General features: G+C 37.3%; 1 pseudogene; it reads right to left on the reverse strand.

Annotated features, from left to right (window-relative positions):
- Positions 1–12,537: 12,537 nt before the first annotated feature.
- On the reverse strand, positions 12,538–13,071 carry LOC146881683 (secreted RxLR effector protein 161 pseudogene; annotated as a pseudogene).
- Positions 13,072–14,596: the final 1,525 nt, after the last annotated feature.

Here is a 14,596-nt window from a genome sequence, read left to right on the forward strand (position 1 = left end):
TGGTGATGGAGGAAGGAGGAAGGTTAGTCGAAGATGATGTACGAGTGTCACAATTGGGAAGAGGGGAATGACCCGAGGCAAGGTGTCGTTCCTGCTGGAGAACAGAAGAGAAAATTTTGGTGATAGTAGGCATGGGATCTAATAGGAGAATGTGAGACTTAATGTTGGTAAACTGATCATTGAGGCCACGAAGGAACTGCATGGATTGATCTTCGAGTTATTTTTAGTCAAGATAAGGGAAAGGTTACAAGAACACTTCGTTGGGCATGTGGAAATAGGATCAGGCCTAAAATTTTCTAATTCGTCCCACAAGGTTCTGAGTTTGGTGAAGTAATCAGATACATAAAGATCACCTTGATGAAGAGTGGTGGCTTCCATTTAGAGATTTGATATATGCGAACGGTCACCTTGAGAGTAACGAGCTTTCAAGTCAGACGAGATGGAAGAAGCTTGGTCCATCCATAAGATGCTTTAGTGAATAGAAATAGAAACATAATGGACGAGCCAACATACAACAATGTTATTGTAGCGATGCCAAGATGCAAAAGTGGAATCAGAGGTGGCAGGTTGGACAACAGTTCCAAGAACAAATTCAATCTTGTTCTTCGCGCTTAGAGCGGCGAGCATGGTGCAGCTCCAAGAGTGGTAATTACATGCGTTGAGAATAGGAGAAACCAAGGCAATTGTTGGATTCTCATTGGGGTGCAGGTACAAAAAACTTGGTGGTGATGTTTCTTGCATGTCTTTAGAAGAATCTGCCATGGGAAAAAAAGGGCCAACAAAAGGAAAAGATTGAAGCAACAAATAAGGTGAAAGAACAAGAAAGAAACACAACCATAAATGCTAGGAAGAAAAGGATCTGCTGACTCTAGATACCATAACAAACTTTGTGCCAAAGAGTAAAAGAGGATAGAAAACTGTATATTATTTGAAAGAAAGATGAATACAATGAAATGTATTACCAAATAGAAACTAGAAGAGAAAAACATGTGTCACAAGGAAAGGGGAAGAGAACAATATGAGAGGCGGAAGTTCCAAGAGCTGTAACTGCATAAAAGAAGTGCTCTGTAAAAGAAGAGAAAGTCTCAAAGACAATATATCAAACACGTGGAAGCAGCTTTGAGCAATATGTAGAAGAATACTTTATCATGCTATGTTCCACCTCAAGGACAAGTTTCTAACGCTCATGGAGAACGATGACGAGTTGTTCAGGCTCACTAGGAGCTATTGTAATGACAAGTTGACAAAGAACATGTCGTTGAAATAAGAGAAGAGGATGAAGAGGAAGATAGCTCGAGATACGAAGGAGACGAGGAGCAAATTCCAATGTCATTGTTGGTCACACACAAGTGGTGGTGTAGGAGGAGCTGGAGATCGGCAGTGGCGGCCTTGGCTTCGACAACAATGGTGAAAGGTAATGGGGATCCGTTGATGAAATTGTTGTATGGACCAACAAGAAACCAGAACTAACCTAGTCCATATTTTTCAAAATGCGAACTAATGGCCACAACTTTGTGCTTTATTTTTTGGTTTTTTGGGCCCATAAGATCGGGTGAGCGACTCTAAGATGAAATAAAAGATGGTGGTCATGGAGATTGAGAACGTGGAAGGTAATGGAGCTACAAGAGGAAGGGAATGGTGTTGGAGAATGGTCTGGGTATTTTCTAGAGATGAAAAATGGTAGGGTTGATTATTAGGCAATTTAATAAATTGATCTGGTTAATTATATCTATGACTAAAAGTGTGTAATTATATCATGAAAATATTAATTGTCCCATGATATTCTAATTTGATGACGAGAACAAATTAGGAATATTACCTTTAGAAAAGTAATCGTCAGAGGTTACATAAAGAGGTTATGGTCCTCATCTGAGAGCGGGTTGATTATCATTCCGTTCTTTTCTCTTTCTCCCGATCAGAAGAAAAAATCAAGAGGAAACAAAGGGGTGTTCTATAGGTGGAAGACCAGAAACCTAAATTCATCTAACGTTCCCAAGTACGCTTTCGCTTTCGGTCCTTTGGGATTGTAGGAACTGTATATTTAATTTATGGATTTATTATATTTATGTTTTCATAAACTAACAATTGATATCAGAGCACTGTTTGTTTATGGTTAAGGCCATTAATGGCAGGAATCCTAATTTCATTTAATCCCCAATTATGAGAAATTAAACCCCTATTAAGCATTAAGCTTGAATCTTGTCTACGGTAATCTCTCATTTCGCTTTTAATGGCGAGTTTAGAACCCTAATTTTACATTTGGGAGTAAAACCCCAATTACTTCGTCCCACAATCTGGTGTCTGCGGATGGCTCCTTCAACCTTCGACTCCAGGCACTACTTCTCTTTCGATGGTGGAGGCACGATTCAGTCTGAAGTTCCCAGGTGCGTTTGCTGCTGTAACGACGATAGGGGTGGTTGGTCCTGTTTTTCTTTAGGTGGCTTCATCTTCCAAAGCTTGTGCCACCATGGGTCACCTTCCAAAGCTTAAAAACATAAAAAAATGGAGGTTGGAGAGAATGAAAAAGAAGAAGCAGCGGTTGTGCATGTTGAATGACCTAAAAACTCGTGGTCCCATCACCCCTTGCCACTAGTATTTACAAAAATGCCAGTCTTGGGCCTCTAATGTTGGTCCATTCACTCAAATGATGTGAAAATGATGTGGCGACTCTCTTCAACTAAATATCAATGTCCAAGATCCAAATTGCTTCACCCAGATACCTAAAAATAATTAAAAACGAAAATTAGGCCAAATAATGTGAAATTAGTCCAAATTCGGAATAATGGCCCAATAAAGCCCAACAGATGAAAACACACAAAAGATGAACAATTAAGCATTGAACAACTGTCAAATGGGTACACAAAGGCTAGTGGAATGGAGGAAAATAATGACTCATCAGCTGGTTTCGCATCGCGGTGGCTCGTTGTGGTCAGCCTGGTTTCGGTCGCAGTGGCTCGTAGTGGTTTGTCGTCGTATGTGGGAGTGCCTCGCGATGGCTTCGTCGACGGTTTTCGTCACCAACAGCGTCATTGTTGTGGCGACTTCGCTTTGTGTACTTCAAAGGTCATTGTTTGCGCAGGCATTGGCAGTTTTTCTTCAAGGATGCTCCAAGGTATTGCATTTTGTAGTTTGAACAGGTGAGTTCTATGGCGCAATGGTGGGTCTGCTCGCGTCTGTGATGGTGGAATGTTGTCCTGGTTTTTTTGGCAGTGGCGAAGCCGTTGAGGATGTGCACTACTCACGGTGGGGTTTCGCGTCAACGCCAATGGTGGTGGTTCGTCGATGGCAGCTCAGGTGCGCGATGCATAGCTCGCATCTCAAACAGTTTTTCGCATCGCAGTGGCTGGTGCTTCCTCGTCGTAGGTGGCTATGTGGTGGGTGTTGTCGCAGTGATGAGGATTTCACGTCAGCAAGTGCCCTCGTCGACGATCTAATTCGCAGTAGTTCTGCAACGTGTGGTTTCGCCGCAGTAGAGGTGATTCGTGACGTCGATCTAATCTGTGGTTCTGGTTATGGGTTATCACGGATAGAGGTGCAGTGATGGTTCGCAGAGGTGGATCTGCAAACTGCGACATTAGTCACGATGGGGCGTTCGCAGAGGAGATCCATTCGTGGCAGCGACAACGACCCAATGTGGTTGTGTGCGTGAGGAAGATGGGTTTCTAGTTCTGATCTGTTTCATGGATCATTTCGATATGCTTTTGGAGGAGATAGTTCATGAAAAAAGTTAAATGTTTGTGTTTATCTATATCCATGCGAGTATTGATTGACGGAAGATTAATATTTTACCGGATTACATACACACTTGTGATGGTAAATATGTGATAATTATAAGGTTTTGCTTTGTCGATGATAAATCAATCTGTTCCTGCGGAAACAAATAAGAGATGTTAAGGACACAAATATCACCTTACCTCAATTCTCAAATTCTCGAGTTGGCTCCTCCTCGGCTTGTATATGCCACTGGTCAATGTACCCGGTTTGGACCCTTGAGGGGTTACACGCGAAGGGGGCTCCGACGATCAAGTCAGCGAAAAGATTCTCAATCAAATCTCTTGATTAAGGGATTAATGAAAGCGTACCTTTAATAGCTAGGGTCCACGTGTATTTATAGAGTTATTAATTATGTCTGCCCCTCTTGTGGGTCAGGTTGTTGGTTGGTTCCCAGATGGGCTTGGGCCTGGCCCAGGCCCTCAGTTAATGTTTATTGGTACCAGGGGTCTTGTTGTAATATTCTAAGTCTGGAGTGGTCAATAAATGTCATCTTGTTTTCTGAAGTAGGTGACCTAGGTCGTTGTGTGCTTTTGCTTGTTCGGTTACTCACTTGATAATTTCACTTGCGGGGTTATGTGTAGGTGGGCTTGGCTGTACGGTTTTATCAGTCCACCTAGGTGCAGTACACAATCCAAAAATGGGTTTGTTGTTGGACATGTTTTATTATCAATGTTTGATCATTACAACAAGATACCCCTAGTAGTTAATATTACTATCCAAAGACTTGATATTGGTGGTGCATCAAGTATCTTGAGATAGGTTAGACCATTATTTGAATATATTTATAATTATTTTTTTATGATGTGAGCTTAATATTTTTATTTCTCTTATTCTAAATACAACAATCGCTTCTATATCTTCTATTTTGAATTCGTTTAAGAACTAGAAAAGGAACATGGAAATTGTTCTCAAGTGCATAATTCTAAAGCACAGTCTTGTTATTGTCTACTTAGAGGTTAATTTAGCTTCAGTACCCACAAACACGTGGTGGTTAGATTCTGGTGCAACTTCAAACGTTAGTGTTTCAATGAAAGGTTGCATCAACTATCGAAAGCCAATTGATTCCGAAAGATAGATATATGTTGGAGATGGCAAATCGGTGGAGGTGCAAGTTATAGGGCATTTTAGGTTATTGTTATGCACCGGGTTTCATTTGGATTTGAAAGACACCTTTGTTGTGCCGTCATTTAGATGCAATCTAGTTTTAGTTTCCTATTTGGACAAATTAGGTTATTTGTGTTCATTTGGAAACAATGAATTTAGACTTTCTTTAAATTCAAATATTGTTGGAACCGGCTCACTTTTGGCTAATGATAATCTGTATATGCTTGATATGGTTACTTCCTACAGTGAATCCTTCAATACGGAATCGTGTGGTACTAAGCGCAAAATTGACGATACAGTTTCAGGAGCATTGTGGCACAGGCGTCTAGGTCACATTTCTAAAAATAGAATTAGATAACTTGTATCAAATGGGATCTTGGATTCCATTGACTTCACAAACTCCGATGCTTGTGTTAAATGTGTTAAAGAAAAACAGACCAAGACTTCAAGATTAGGTGCATATAGAGTTGTAGACGTCTTAAATTGATGCATACGGACATTTGTGACCCATTCCCTACACCTTCTTGGAATGGTCAACAATATTTTATATCATTCATAGACGATTTCTCTAAATATTCATATCTATATCTCATACATGAGAAATCTCAATCTCTGGACGTGTTCAAATCTTTTAAGGCTGAAGTTCAGAATCAACTCAACAAAAGGATTAAGAATGTCAGATCTGATCGTGGTGGTGAATACTATGGTAGATATGACGAATCCGGTGAACAACGTCTAGGGCCTTTTGCCAAGTACCTAGAGGAATGTGGAATTGTCCCATAGAACACAATGCTAGGTTCACCTAGCATGAATGGTGTGGCTGAAAGACGAAATCAGACTCTTCAGGATATGGTAAGGAGTATGATTTGTCATTCCACCTTGCTAGAATCACTCTGGGAGAGGCTTTAAAGACTGCAACTTACATTTTAAATAAAGTGTCAACCAAGGCAATTGCCACAACACCTCATGAGCTTTGGATTGGGCGAAAACCTTGTCTAAAACACTTTCGTGTATGGGGATGTCCAGCTGAAGCAAGGCCTTTAATGCCCAATGAAAAGAAATTGGATTCCCAAACAGTGAGCAATTACTTTATTGGTTATTTTGAAAGACCCAAGGGCTATAAATTCTATGATCCCAAATTAAAGACAATTTTTGAGACAAGAACTGCCACGTTCTTTGAGGATATTGAATTTGCGGGGAGAATAAGGTTAGAGACTTCGTCTTTGAGGAAGAATCAGTGACAATTCCATATCTGATTCATACAGTTACTTTTGATGAACCAAATCGGAACTTCAAGAACAAACTCAAGATCCTCAAGAACTTGTGCTTCATGAGGCAACACCTTTACGAAGATCCATGAAAGAAAGGAAAAGTGCTATTTCAAATGATTATATAGTATTTCTTCAAGAAAATGGGGATCCTAATAATTGTGTGATGGAAAATGATCTAGTCACCGTCCGTCAAGCCATGCAAGATCCTAATTCAGAAAAATGGATTCAAGCAATGAATGAGGATTATAAATCCATGCAAAACAATAAGGTTTGGGAACTTGTCCCATTACCAGAAGGTGTGAAACCCATTGGTTGTAAATGGTTATTCAAGACCAAGAGGAATTCCAAAGGTAATGTGGAGAGGTATAATGCTCGTCTTATGGAAAAAGGCTATACTCTTTTAGGACAATCATGGCTCTTGTTGCACATTATGATTTGGAGCTCCATCAAATGGATGTCAAAACGGCGTTTCTCAATGGCAACATTGATGAGACTATTTATATGGTACAACCAGAAAACTTTATGTATGGTGACCCAAAGGCTATGGTTTGTAAATTGACAAAATCCATATATGGGCTAAAACAAGCATCTCATCAATGGTACTACAAATTTCATCTCGTGTGTATCATAAATTCAGTGGGAGCAAGTATATTTTCCTGGTCTTATATGTTGATGACATATTGCTTGCCACCAACAATATAGACATGTTGCATGAAACCAAAAATTTATGTCTAAAAATTTTGAAATGAAAGATCTGGGTGACGCCTCCTTTGTATTAGGAATTCAGATACATCAAGACCGATCTTGAGGTATTCTAAGATTATCATAGAGGAGTTATGTCGAAAAAGTGGTTAAAAGGGTTGTCATGCAGGATTGTAAATCACATGACACTCTAGGTTCTAAGGAGACAAGTTTAGTCTCAATCAATGCCCAAAAAGAAATTTGGAAATTCAGGAAATGCAGAAGATTCCATATGCATCAGCTGTAGGGAGTTTGATGTATGCCCAAGTATGTACACGTCCGGATATTGCATACATAGTTGGAGTATTAGGCAAGTATTTAAGCAATTCAGGAATGAATCATTGGAAAGCAGTAAAAAGAGTAATGAGGTATTTACAAAGAACAAAAGAATATATGCTCACATACAGGAGGTCAGATTAATTGGAGATCATTGGGTATTCTGACTCAGATTTTGCAGGATGTCAAGATAGCTTAAGATCCACTTTAGGTTACATTTTCATGTTAGCTGGTGGTGCAGTTTCTTGGCGCAGTGCCAAGCAAAGTATTACGACTTCATCCACTATGGCTGCAAAATTTGTAGTGTGCTATGAGGCATCAAATCAAGGAATATGGTTGAGGAACTTTGTCATAGGGTTATGCATTGTAAAAGGAATTGAAAGACCACTTAAGTTATACTGTGACAATAAGTCAGTTGTATTATTTTTGAACAACAATAGGAGCTCGAGCAAGTCAAAGCACATTGACATCAAGTTCTTGGTTGTTAAAGAAAGTGTAAAGGAGTAGACAGATTTCCATAGAACACTTAGGGACAATCTGTTGTTTAGTGAGAGTTAGTCACTTTTCCGGTTTATGTTCTATGTTTAATTTTATGTATGCATACATTGTCCTTTGGACACTTTTGGTTTAATAAATTTATGGTTTATTATTCAGAAATTGCACTCTGTATGTTAAGGTTATTATATTGATCTCATTAAGATAAAGTTAGGACAAGTTGAAAAATAGACGTGTGCAGGTCATTTTCACGTAATTTTTCATGCTACACTTTTCATGGTGAGTCCATGTCATTTGGTTCTGTCAGCATTAGTAATCATTGTCAGGTTTAGTTGCGATTAATGTAATTAAAACTGTTTTGGTTCTATATGCGGATGTAATCAATGGATAGGATGTTTTGGATATACTCAAGGTTTATATAACGACAATTTTGAGCACATAAAGTCTGACACATTTATAACGATTTATAAGGATATATATTTGTGACTAGTGGGAGATCGTTAGCAATTTGGGTCATGCATACATACATATATATATATATATATATATATATATATATATATATATATATATATATATATATATATATATATATATATATATATATATATATATATATATATATATATATATATAAAATAAAATGTGTTTGGGTCGTTATATTTTATTAGCCAATTTAAGAAATTGATTTGATTAATTATATCTATGACTAAGAGTGTATAATTATTTCATGAAAATATTAACTGTGTAGATACCCATGATATTCTAATTTGATGACGGGGACAAATTAGGAATATTACCTTTAGAAAAGTAACTGTTAGAGGTTACATAAAGGGGTTATGGTCCCTATCTGAGAGCAAGTTGATTATCATTCCGTTCTTTTCTCTTTCTCCTTATCAGAAGAGAAAATTAAGAGAAAACTAAAGGGTGCTCTACGAGTGGAAGACCAAAAACCTGATTTCATCTACTGTTCCCAGGTAAGCTTCCGCTTTCAGTCCTTTAGGATATTGGGAACTGTATATTTAATTTGTTGGTTCATTGTATTTATGTTTTCATAAAATAACATGAAGGCTGAAAGTTGTAGTGTGTAGTGTGGTGCGGGGATGATGGTGATTCAGTTCTATGAGTGATGAAGAGCCTAGAAATGTGAGTCCCTTGCCATGCCATGTGTGCGCCTCTTCCATATAGCATATGGACATAGTATTGCTATGATAGTGGAAAATAAATGAAGAAGTTGGAGAGTGTATTTATTCTGAACCGTTGACTATTCATTTATGTGGTATGCATGTGAGAAGACATATTCTTATGTGTTGTGATTTTGAAAAAACTCTATTCTCTTTGTTTCTTAGATTACTTTTTTCAAGCTCCTATTTTCGGCATGGAATTTTCTTCTTGTGTATTGGTGTACCTTAGTATTTTCATTAGCATATCTTCTTTGAGGAACTATTGAATCTAGTTATAAAGACTAGAAATTGGTTAAATAATAACTTTAATACATTTTTTTGCTACTGTAATTGATGGGGAAGAATTCAGTTATTATTTTGCTATTGTCATCATTGATATATGTTGGTATGTATCTTTTTCTAATTGTTTCGAACGGAAGGGACAATTGCCAAGGGTGCGACACTATTACATTCTAATCATTTTGCTTTTTAATCTGTCCTTTCTGGTCTAGATGGTTATTCTTCCTTTCCTTTGATGTATGGGGAAAATCACATCTTCTGCAACCTAATCTGTACCCCAAGAAGGTTCCAATTATAATGAGGTTTTAATGCAGTAGAGCTTGCTTTTCGATGATATTTTGACCGTACGTTTATGATTTTGTACTTCTTGTTTAGTTGGGGATATTGGCTTCATTTTTTGTAATAGTTTTTGGATTCAAGAGGACTTGTTTTAAATATTAATACTTAAGATCATTATCTAATGTGTTAGCTTGTGGTAGTTTAGAGGAAAACAAAGAAGTAAAACAATCTATGCAGAATGTATTTCTATTATTGAATGTGTATTGAAAGGCTAATTATACAAAAGAGAGGGAGACTCTATTTATAGAGTCTGTACAAACAGAATTAAAGAAACTAAGGCTAACAACTTGAATTAGTTACAACACTCCCCTCTAATTCAAGTACATGTTTGTTCAACTATACCAGTCTAAATCTTCAGATCCTTAAACTTGTCTCTCTTCAAAGCCTTAGTAAGAATGCCTGCAACTTGTAGATTTGTAGGACAATGCATCAATTTCTGCCTTCCAAGATTTACTTGATCACGTAGGAAATGGAATCTAGCTTTAATATGCTTGCTCTTGCCATGGACACAAGATTATTCACTAGATTTAAAGCTAATTTGTTGTCAATAAACAAATTGATAGGTCTTTCTGTAAGACCCGTGAAAATTAAATAATTAAATAAATAGTTAATTAATAAATGCGGGTAGTAGGAGCCTTTAAGGCATTAATTATTGATTTATATGACGTGGAAAAGTACTAGCTCAAATGGTTAAGAGTACTTGGTTTGTGTGAGAGGACTTGGGTTCAAGTCCTATATATTCCAATTATGTGTTATTTAATTTATTATTATTTTTTTTATAATATGCTTGATCATGTTGAGTGATAATATAATCATAGAATTAAATTAAATATCACGAAACATGAATTTGTTAAATGGTTGTGTATTGAATTGGCATTGACATGGTTACGGGTTTGAACCTTGGTAATTCTAAATTAAACTTCCTTTTTGCTAAAATTAGTTTTGGCATGAAGGTGAAGGGGTGGAGAAAACCCTAGAACAATGAGCAGCCAAGGGAGGTTGGGAAAACAGTCCATAAGTGACTTTGAATGACAATTAAAATCAATCTTAATATCATTTTCGTTTTCTCTTCATTATTGTTAATTAAGACACCATTAAAAGGCAAATTGTGTAAGAATAGAGGGGTTTGGAGGCTGGATTTTTGAGAGCATTGTAAGGTGCACGAAATTAAGAAAAAATAATGATTAGTAAGTGAATTAGAGGAGCTGAATTGAGGTGGTGCTAAAGAGACCATTGGTGATCAAAGGGGGAGCTCTAACATTTGCGTTTTAAGCAAGGAAACCAGGTTAGGGGAGTTTTACGCATTAAGTTTATGTTTAATTTTGATTGGTATGATAATTGGATTACCTTACAAGTTAACCTTATTGTAAATGTGATTGGCATGCTAAATAGGGTAATTTCATGTGTTGACTATTTTAAATCTGATTGGCATGCTTAGTATGGTATGATTACTTGATTACGTATGATTTGTATATTCTATTTTTAGAGTTTGTGATTCTGGGAAATTTCCAAAATTAGTCTGGTTGGTGGTGAACTGCCGCCAGACTATCTTTTCCTTGTTAGGCCATTTAGGGTTCCCGCAGAGGAACCACCTGCCAAATATAACGTAAAATAGACAAATTGACCACGATTGACCAATTCTTGCTAGAGTTGACTGGTTGACTAGTCTTAACTTTCTGACAGTCCATTGAGAGACTGCCACATGTCAGGGAAGTCTCTCTTCATTAGGGTTTGACTGCCATGAGTGGCTGCACGAAGGTTACGATGGTTGACGCAGTGGCAGCGGAAACACTATAGCGGCTGGGTCTGCGACTATTGCGGAAAGATGCGTTTTCCGGTGTGAGTGCGATGAGCATGGCTGTTTGGCGTCGAGCATGGCTGCATGTTGTGCGGTGTTGCGTGACGTGAGACGCGTGTTGCAACAGTGTTGCGTGGCTGTCGCAGGTTCCGCAAGTGGTGCGACAATGGCGGACTTCTGACAGCGTTGGTGTCAAAGATGTCAATCGAGAAGATGGCTGGCGTGGAGGAGACAGGTTGACGGAGGTGCGGTGACGACCAACGTAGGGGCAGTGGCTGCATGGGCTGCGGTTAGCTCCAGAAATGTTTTTTTAAAGTTAAATTACAGAAGGGGGTGTAAACCTGAAAACAGGGGGTGCAGTTAGCTCCAAAAATGGTTTTTTTGAAATAGATATTCCAATTGAAAAAAAGGGTGTAAACATGAGAATTTGGGGTGCATTTAGTACCTGAACTATTTCTCCCCAGAATTCCTATTTTGGGACTTAATATATGAATTAAAATATTCATTATTTACACCTTTGAGGACCTAAATTAAATTACAGTTGCATTATTAAACTCAAGAATATACAATAATAAATTTGGTGCAACTAATATCAAATTTGTAAGCGCAAAAATAATATTAAATTCCCCAAAAGTTAATTATTGAATGTGAGCCAAGGTTCGACTCATCATACCTTCCAGGCGGTTTGGAAGCGGCAGTGCCTGGCGGTATGTGTCGCCCGCCAGACGATTTTACTTCAGCAGTAGTGGTGTGATTGTGTGATATATATATATATATATATATATATATATATATATATATATATATATATATATATATATATATAACTGTGCAATATTTATATATATGTGTAATTTGTTAGCTCACCCTATTTGCTTGTGTTTGGCGATGATCATGTACGCGGTACACAGGAGCAGATGTTATTGCAGGTGGATTTGGTGAGGCCTAGAGACGGAGCGGGGCTAGTTTTGGGAGAAGATTTTATCAGAACTTTTATGAAGTTTTTATGCTTTCAAATAATTTGTACTTTATGAAATTATGGACTTTTGGATAATTACAATCTTATTTATACTTATGAATTTTGGTTTATTGTGAAAGTAATAAAGTTTTTAATTTTCCCACGTTTTGGGAATATCAGTTATAATAAATGATTTTTTATTATTTACTTCATTATTTTATTATTTAAATCCGTAATATCTGGTTGGGATGTTACACTTTCAACTTCAACTGTTAATTCTGAAAAAATCGAACTTAACCATACAGCCTGACATGCTACTTATGCATCAGCAATATACTCAACCTCACAACTGGATAATGCCACAACAGATTGCTTCTTTGAACACCAAGAGATTGGTGCTCCCAAAAATTTGAAAATATACCCGCTGGTGCTCTTCCTATCTTCACTATCTCCACACCAATTTGAATCTGTCCAGCCACACAACTCTTCCTGATTTTGAATCCCTTTGGGAAATAGAATGCCATGACCAACTGTCCTCTTTATATATCTTAACACCCTTTTTACAACTAGTAAATGAACCTTACGTGGTTGATTCATAAACCCGCTGATCCATCCTACAATAAACGAGATATCAGGCTTGCTATTATAGAGATATCTTAATGAGCCCACTATTTGTTTGTATAAAGTGTTGTCTACTTCTTCTAATTCAACATTGCATTCACCATTCATGACGCTCATTTCTGCTAGAGTAGCTGTAGGATTGTTGTGTATCATATTAAATTTCTTCAAGATTTCAATGGAATCTTTGTGTTGGTGCAAAATCATTCCTCTACTGTCTTCAATAAACTCCATTTCCAAAAATTATTTTAATCTTCCAAGATCTATCATCTTGAATTTTGGCATCAAAGTTTGCTTGAAACCTTTTATTTCAACACTATTGTTCCCAATGATCAGCAAGTCATCTACATAGATGCACATTATCACCATGCTCCCACCATTTGTATGTTTTACATACACACCATGTTCCACTAAGCACTTACTGAATTGTTGTTTGTACATGAATGAATTCATCACCTTATTCCAAGCTCTAGGAGCCTGCTTCAAGCCATACAAGGCTCTTTTGAGTTTATATACCTTGCCTAGACTATCTTGCAACTAAAATTGTAATGGTTGTGACAAACACCTCTTCTTCTAGAGGGCCATTTAAAAAGGCAGATTTCACATATAGTTGTAATAAGGGCCAACCTCTTCCATTAGCTAGTGCTAGAACCAATCTGATGGTTTTAGTTCTTGCCACTATAGCAAACACCTCTAAATAATCCATTCCTTGTTTATGCAGAAAACCCTTGCAACCAATCTAGCTTTTCTTTTTGAGATAGATCCATTAGGATTCTGCTTGATGTTGAAGACCCACGTGACGTCAATTGGCTTTTTTCCATGTGGTAATTCAGTCAAGACCTAAGTCTTATTCCCTTCAATTGCTTCCAACTCTTCTATCATTGTTACCCTCCACATCTCCTAATTTAATGCCTCTGCATAATCAATTGGCTCAGCCTCTTCTAGCAATGCGAAGTGAACTAGATCACCTTCATCTGTTACATCACTATCTGGGAATAGTTCAAAATCCAGCAGAGACTGTGGCAAGTTTCTTTGTTGTGGCTGCCCTCTCTATTGTTGGACTAATGCCTCCTGAGTAGGTTGAATAGATGCCTCCTAACATTCCATCACTATTTTGTTCATCAATTTTATCATCTTCTAGTATCATTTGAATCTTTGAATCTATCAAACTACTGTAGTTTGATGTCTAGTCCTAAGATTCAACTTCCTTCAGAATTACATCCCTATTGATACATATCTCTGCTTTAATAGGATCATATAACCTATATGCCCCTGTTGAGTGATATCCCACAAGAATCATACACTCACTCTTATCTTGTAGCTTTCTCTCTACAAGAAAAAATGGTATTATCTACCACATAAATCTGTAGATAATGTTCAAAATCCGTAGGTAAAAGAGATTTACCTACGGATTACCTACAGCTGAAAATCCGTAAGTAATATAGGCGTAGCAAAGGCTTACCTACGGAATCTCAGATCTGTAGGTAATTACCTAGGGATATATCAGCAAGTAATTTCCTGTGTAATTAACTACCGATATATCCGTAGGTAGTTAACTACCGATATATCCGTAGGTAGTTACCCTTTTTTAAAAACATTCGTTTTGGTTTTTCTATACTACAATTTATCCTGGATATGTTTTCTTATACAGTTCAAAATAATATTGTATCAACACATTATGTGTAGAGAAATTATAGTACTTATATTTAGGAGTAACAAATACACACAAGAGTAACAAATAACCCAAAAATAACACGCA

Source organism: Vigna unguiculata, chromosome 11 (assembly GCF_037176805.1).
Source record: "Vigna unguiculata cultivar grain cowpea cultivar isolate G323 ecotype 2 chromosome 11, ASM3717680v1, whole genome shotgun sequence".
Lineage (NCBI taxonomy): Eukaryota > Viridiplantae > Streptophyta > Magnoliopsida > Fabales > Fabaceae > Vigna > Vigna unguiculata.